The following is a 6,340-nucleotide window of genomic DNA, read 5'->3' as shown; positions in this document are numbered from 1 at the left end:
ATTCTGTACCCTCACTCAACTTCAATCACTCCATTCTTCACTGCTTTCCCAATTAGAGTTTAGTCCAACTTTCCTCATTTTAAAAGTCTCACTTTTCTCTAGGATGATAGGTTCTTAATTAAGCCTGTTAAATTATGTTTATACATTTAACATTTCATTACTTTTTCTTCCATTTTTAAGAGTTCCGGTCCAGTGGTATTTTTTTTTTAATTGTTTCAGCTGATATCTTCTGTTTCTTACGTCATTATGGTTATCCCAAATAACCCTGTTTCACCCTCCCAAGGAGCCATCCCCTATAACAAATAGCATTTTTGGAGAGGAAAAAAATGAACACAACTTGAAAAAGTCTGAAAACATGCAATATGTGGAACTTTCCACCTCCACAAAGGTGTATATTAGGGGCATCCTCTCATATCTCTTCGTTCAAGTACTGCTGGATTGTCACAATTTTGTTACATTTACTTTTGATTTTTTGGTTTGTATTTTCCATTTATGTTGTAGTTAATGTGTATTTTTTTTTGACTGCTTGACTTTACTCTGCATCAATTTGTGTAGATCTATCTATGCTTCACTGTGTTCATCACATGTATCATTTCTTGCAGCATAGTAACATTCTATTACATTTTGTTTATTTGCTTACAATTTGTTTATCTGTTAATTAATGGACATCTATTTTGTTTCCAATTCTTAGTTATCACAATAAGTGCTGCTATAAATATTTTGGAGTATATGGGGACTTTCTTGTTATCAATGAGTTCCTTGGGTGTAAGCCCAGTAATGGAGTCAGTAGTTCAAAGATTATGGACATTTTAGTTACCTTATTTACATAATTTCAATCATATTTCCGAAAGAGTTGTACCACTTCACAGGTCCACTAACAAAGTATTAGTGTGCCTGTTCCACAATGCCTCCAATATTGACTGTTGCCATTTTTTTTTGTTTTTGACAATTTGCAGGGTGTATGGTAAAACCTCAAGGTTGATTTGATTTGCATTTATTTTATTATTAGTGATTTGGAGTATTCTTTACTGTGATTGTGAATACTTGGCAGTTTTAAAAAAAAAAACTTTTGTTTATCTCCTTTGACCATACATCTATTGGAGAATGACATAGACACACACATATGTATGCAAGTGTGTGTATACATATATGTATATCTATAGCTATCTATCTAATCAATCTTGGATACCAAGCCTTCGTCAGAGAAATTTATTACAAAGATTTTTTTTCCATTTGACCACTTCCCTTCTTATTCTAGGTACATTAATTTTGTCTGTGCAGAAGCTTTTCAGTTTAAAGTAATCAAAGTTATCTATTTTATCTTTTATAATTCTCTCTACCTCCTTAAGAATATATCTCCTACTTCTAGCAGTGAGATGTATATGATCTGTTTCTTTTCTAATTTTTTATAGTATAATCTTTAATGTTTATGTCATATATCCATTAGAATGTATTGTAGAATATGATGTAAGGTATTAGTCTAAGCCTAATTTCTGCCAGACTGCTTTTCTATATTTCCAGCAATTTTTATCAAATAGGGGTTTTTTCCTAAGTAATGTATGTTTTCCACTTTTATCAAACACTAGGTTCTCAAGTTCTGTTGTTTTTGATTCTCCCTTGTCTAGTCTGTTCCACTGATCTGTCTCTCTATTTTTTAATCAATACCAGATGGTTTTGATGACTACTGCTTTATAATATTGTTTAATGTCTGGAAGTACTATTCCCCCTTCATCCCTATTTTTCTTCATTTCTTTTGATATTCTAGATTTTTTTTTGTTTTTTTCAAACAGATTTTGTTATTTCATCAAATTCTATGAAGTAGCAAACTTGGTAATTTGGTATAGCAATTTTCTTATGTGATTATTTTCAAACCTCCTGAAAAATATTTTTTGAAGTTTCAATTCAGCATTTACCTACTGTGTGCAAGATGATGCTATTTGTGCATGTAACAATATTAAACAAGACAATTTAGAAATCAGTAAACTTTATAATATTCTTTCTTCAGTTAGTTCCCTTAATAAGCAGCTGTAGCACTTGACTTGTAAGAGGCTATAAATTAGAAAGGCTGGTTGTCTCAAAGAACCTTCTCAAGAAGGTGAAGAATTTACTAAAAGAATATTTCCATGTAACCTGAGAGAGCTTAGCTGAATCTGAAATGCCAAGTAGATTAAAAAAGATTGTCTGTTTTAATCCATTAAACATTTGCCTAGATCAGTTTGCACTAAGTGTGTTGTATGGGCTGATAACTTTGAACCTTCATTCTCAGCTGTTGCAGGTTAGACCTTGGGTAATCATCTTGAAAAAGAGGCAGCAGCTTTTGGAAAAAAAAAAAAAGTCTTCTGCCTTGACTTTATTCCCGTATCAAGTTTGAAGGGTGGCATTTGTAGAAAGTTAGAGCCAAAAGGGGCCTTAGAAATTCAGTCCAATCCCTTCATATTTTACACATGAGGAAATACCCTAGAGAAGTAAAGTGATTTGCCCTGATCATGCAGCAAATCAGCCCTAGAAGGAAGGACTGCAGCACAGGCTCACCTCCTCAGTTCTATCACATAAGTGTAGACTGTTAGAGTTGAAAGGGACCTTAAAGATCATCTTGTCTAACCTATTTTATAGTTCACTGGATCATACATTTAGATCTGGAAGAAACCTCGGAGGCCATCAAGTACAAACTCTTCATGTTATAGATGACTTAAGATCCAAAGAAGATAAGACTTGACCAGGGTCATACCAGTAGAGTGACAGAACCAGAATTCAAATCCATATCAACTAAGTGCCTACTATGTTCACTGAAATTCTAAATCTAGCCCTCTTTTTCACTGTATCACCACAAAGGATTCCCTAATTTCACAGGTGAGGAAACTGAAGAATAGAGAAGTGAAGAACTGGCTTAAGGTCTGTTATGGCAATCAGACTTTTCCCAGTTCTTCCCTTTTGGGATGCTCAGACTATCAAGTCTCCCCTTTGTTTGAATAGGCGGGGAAACCTTTTGTTGTCTTTGTCTTGGAATATTTCTCAGCATTAAGACAATCAGGAATCATTGACTTGTATATGATGCGATGCTGGGGATGGGGAACTTTCACACACCCAGCCTGGGTGAGGTCAGAGCCCTCAGGGCTCCGAACTGTATATAATTGAGGGGAGCCTGGTGTTTGACCTTTGGGGCACACTCATGGAAGGGGTATTGAGACTCTGGGCAAGCCGTCTGCCCCCCAGCTTTATAACCTAGACCCATTGGTTCTTCTCTGGTAACTATTGTGATTTGATCAGACAAGGTCTGTTTGTATTTGCCTTGAAGTTCGGGGAGGGGGGGGGGGGCCTAATCTTTCCCCCCCCCCCGGAACTAAGTGATTGATATATGTATGTTTAATTAAACTGAGATTGTTAACCCCTTATAGTTGCTTTCCTTAGAAAAGCAGATCAAACAACCTGTGTTGGCATCCTTCTGTGTTCTGCTGTTGGTGGGTCATACACCCCCTACAGCAGCTGCTAGCAGATTCTTGCTACAAGGTTGAAGAAGTAGTAAGTAGCAAAGTTGAGATTTGAACCCACTTCTACCTTGAAATCCAGGATCTTGCCCACTATTTCATGCCACCTTATCTCACCACTTTCTTACCACTGCTTTTAGACAATGTTACCCTCAATCTTCTGGCATTGGTGGAGAAGGGAGCAGGAGAAATTTAGGGGGTGACTAGAATAGTACTAGATTGCTCTGGACCACATGGGCAATGTTGACTTGTGACTTCCAGCTCTCTTTACACACAGATCCCAACTTAAAAATGAGTAGAGAAAATAATTTAGTGAAGTTCCAAGACTAACCCACAAAATCCCATTTGACTGATAGAATCAGAAATTTGAAGTAGGACTGACCGACATCATTTATTCTAAGAAATAATGCAACCAAAATTACTATGGGATAAATAGTATGAAAGTTGCTGAAATAGTTCTGTTGGCATTATAATATTTATTTCAGGCATTTTATGTAGCACAGATTGGTAGCACCAGTTCAACCATTATTTCTATGGAAAGTTCTAAAAAGGGTTTAAAAGTAATCATTCATGCCTCACCCAATGCAGTAATTTTGGCCATCTTCCAAGAGAAGAACGTGGTGGCTCCCTTTCCATGATCTATAAGGAGCTTTTTCACACCTACAATGCAGAACACTCCAGCCATTTGTATGTTCAGTCATTCATGAGTTGGGTACTCATTTTATATGCAAAATGAATTGTAATCATATTGTCTCTAACTTCTTTCCCTCACTTCTTTGCAGCAGACTGTCCACTCTCCCAGTTGTATAAACCCTAAACATGATCCATGATCTGAAGAACCTTTGTGTGCTTTCATACATATTTGTACGTGGGCAAATGAGGCAATTTATTATTTTTTTTAGAAATAGTATTTTTCCCAATTACATGTAAATAAGTTTTCAACATTCATTTTTCATAAGATTTTGAGTTTCAAATTTTTTCTCCCTCCCTATTGAGTGGGATAGTGAAAACTTGTCTTGGAATATTGGTCTCAGCCTTTCTGTAAATTGAGTGGGATAAATAGAGGTGGGGACCTTTCAGCATAGCTCAGGGCTGCTGATTGACAGCTAGGCCTAAGTTTCGAATCACCTGTCCTGTAGGAATCTGAAACTTAAAGCAGCCTGAACCAGCCCCCCAGCACCAGCCTCACCAAATAAGAATAAGTGTTTTTTAAGAGTTGGCATTGGCTAAATTGTACCTGGGGTAGTAGATTTCCACCCTTAGATTGTGAACCTGAACTCCAACAATGAAAGTAAAAGGTCAGTGGTGGGGTGGGGGTTGTTTGCATTAGGGTATAAAGCTAAGTTCTGCCCTCTGGGTGCTGCTTCTCCCTACTGAATTGTCTTATCGGTTAGGAGACCCATTTCCTGCAGGATTGTAATAAAATTCATTTCTACTTTCTACTTCAGAAGCCTCTGAGTTTAATTTTGGGTGATGTTGCTGTCCCACCGTGTTGGCGAACAAAATGGGCTCTTAGCACTCAGTTCAACCAAGTGCCCTTGAAGAGTTTGGCCTTGTTTCCTTGATTAGATTAAGAGTCCTTGGTGACCTCCTTGCCTCAGGGGAGGGCCTGGTTTACACATGAGTTTGAGGGACATCAGAGGCTTTTAGACCATGGTGGGTTTAAGTCGCATGTGTGACTCACCCTTGACTCTGAAAAAGATATAGAACCAGGGGTTGGCTTTCTCTTTTTCAGAGCTCTTACTCACTGCCATTGTGGCGAGCATGACTCTGGGCCAGCCCTTGTTATGAGCCCCTGGGCTGAACCTAGATGTTGGTAGCTATGAATTGTATTTGCCCTGTCTGTCCATGTTTGTAATTTGTTTTTATTTGTTTTGAAGTTCAGGGGGCTGGCTTTTTCCCCTGAACTAAGTGAATGGTATTTGTGTGCTGAATTAAAGTAAACTTGTTAACCCCTTAATGTTGCTTTCCTTAGTAAAACAGATCAAAAGAATCTGGGCTTTGGGAGCATTCTTGTTGTTGGGCTTGTGTTGATCTTTCACCCCCACAACAGCTGCTAGCCAAATTGTTGAAAAACCCACACACTACCACTCACCCTCCCCAAGATGGCAAGCAATCTGATATAGGTTATACATGTGCAATCATTTAAACATATTTCCCCATTAGTCATGTTGTGAAAGAAGAAACAGAACAAAAGGGAGAAGCCAGAAAAAAAAGTGAAAAGAGTATGCTTTGATCTGCCTTCAGACTCCATCATTCTTTCTCTGGATATGGATAGCATTTTCTATCATGAGTCTTTTGCAATTGTCTTGGATCGTTATATTGCTGAGAAGAGCTGAGTCAATCATAGTTGATCATTATACAGTGTTGCACAATGTTCTCCTGGTTCTGCTCACTTTACCCAGCATCAGTTCATGTAAGGCTTTCCAGGTTTTTTCTGAAAGCAGGCACTCATCATTTCTTATATATGTATTCTATTACATTCATATACCACAACTTGTTCAGCCATTCCCCAGTTGATGGGCATTCCCTCAATTTCCAATTCTTTACCACTACAAAAATAGCTGCAATAAATATTTTTGTGCACATAGGTCCTTTCCCCATTTTTTTATGATCAGAAATGAGGCAATTAAAAATAAAAGGAAAATATAGTTTGTTCCCACATGGTAACTTCTTTTTACCTAACAACTTGATTTTAAAAGTGAATGCCCAAGAACTCATATGGGCAACCCAACTACACCCTTGAAGTTAGGTAATTCATTCTTAGCCCATCTTCTCACGTAATTTACATCTCTTTAAGGAACTGGTATCTCTCTCTTAGAAGTTTTTTCTCTCATTCCTGAATTCAGTTGAGA

This window comes from Trichosurus vulpecula, chromosome 4 (assembly GCF_011100635.1).
Source record: "Trichosurus vulpecula isolate mTriVul1 chromosome 4, mTriVul1.pri, whole genome shotgun sequence".
NCBI lineage: Eukaryota > Metazoa > Chordata > Mammalia > Diprotodontia > Phalangeridae > Trichosurus > Trichosurus vulpecula.
The sequence above is the reverse complement of the archived record's forward strand: the minus strand, read 5'-3'. Positions refer to the sequence as shown.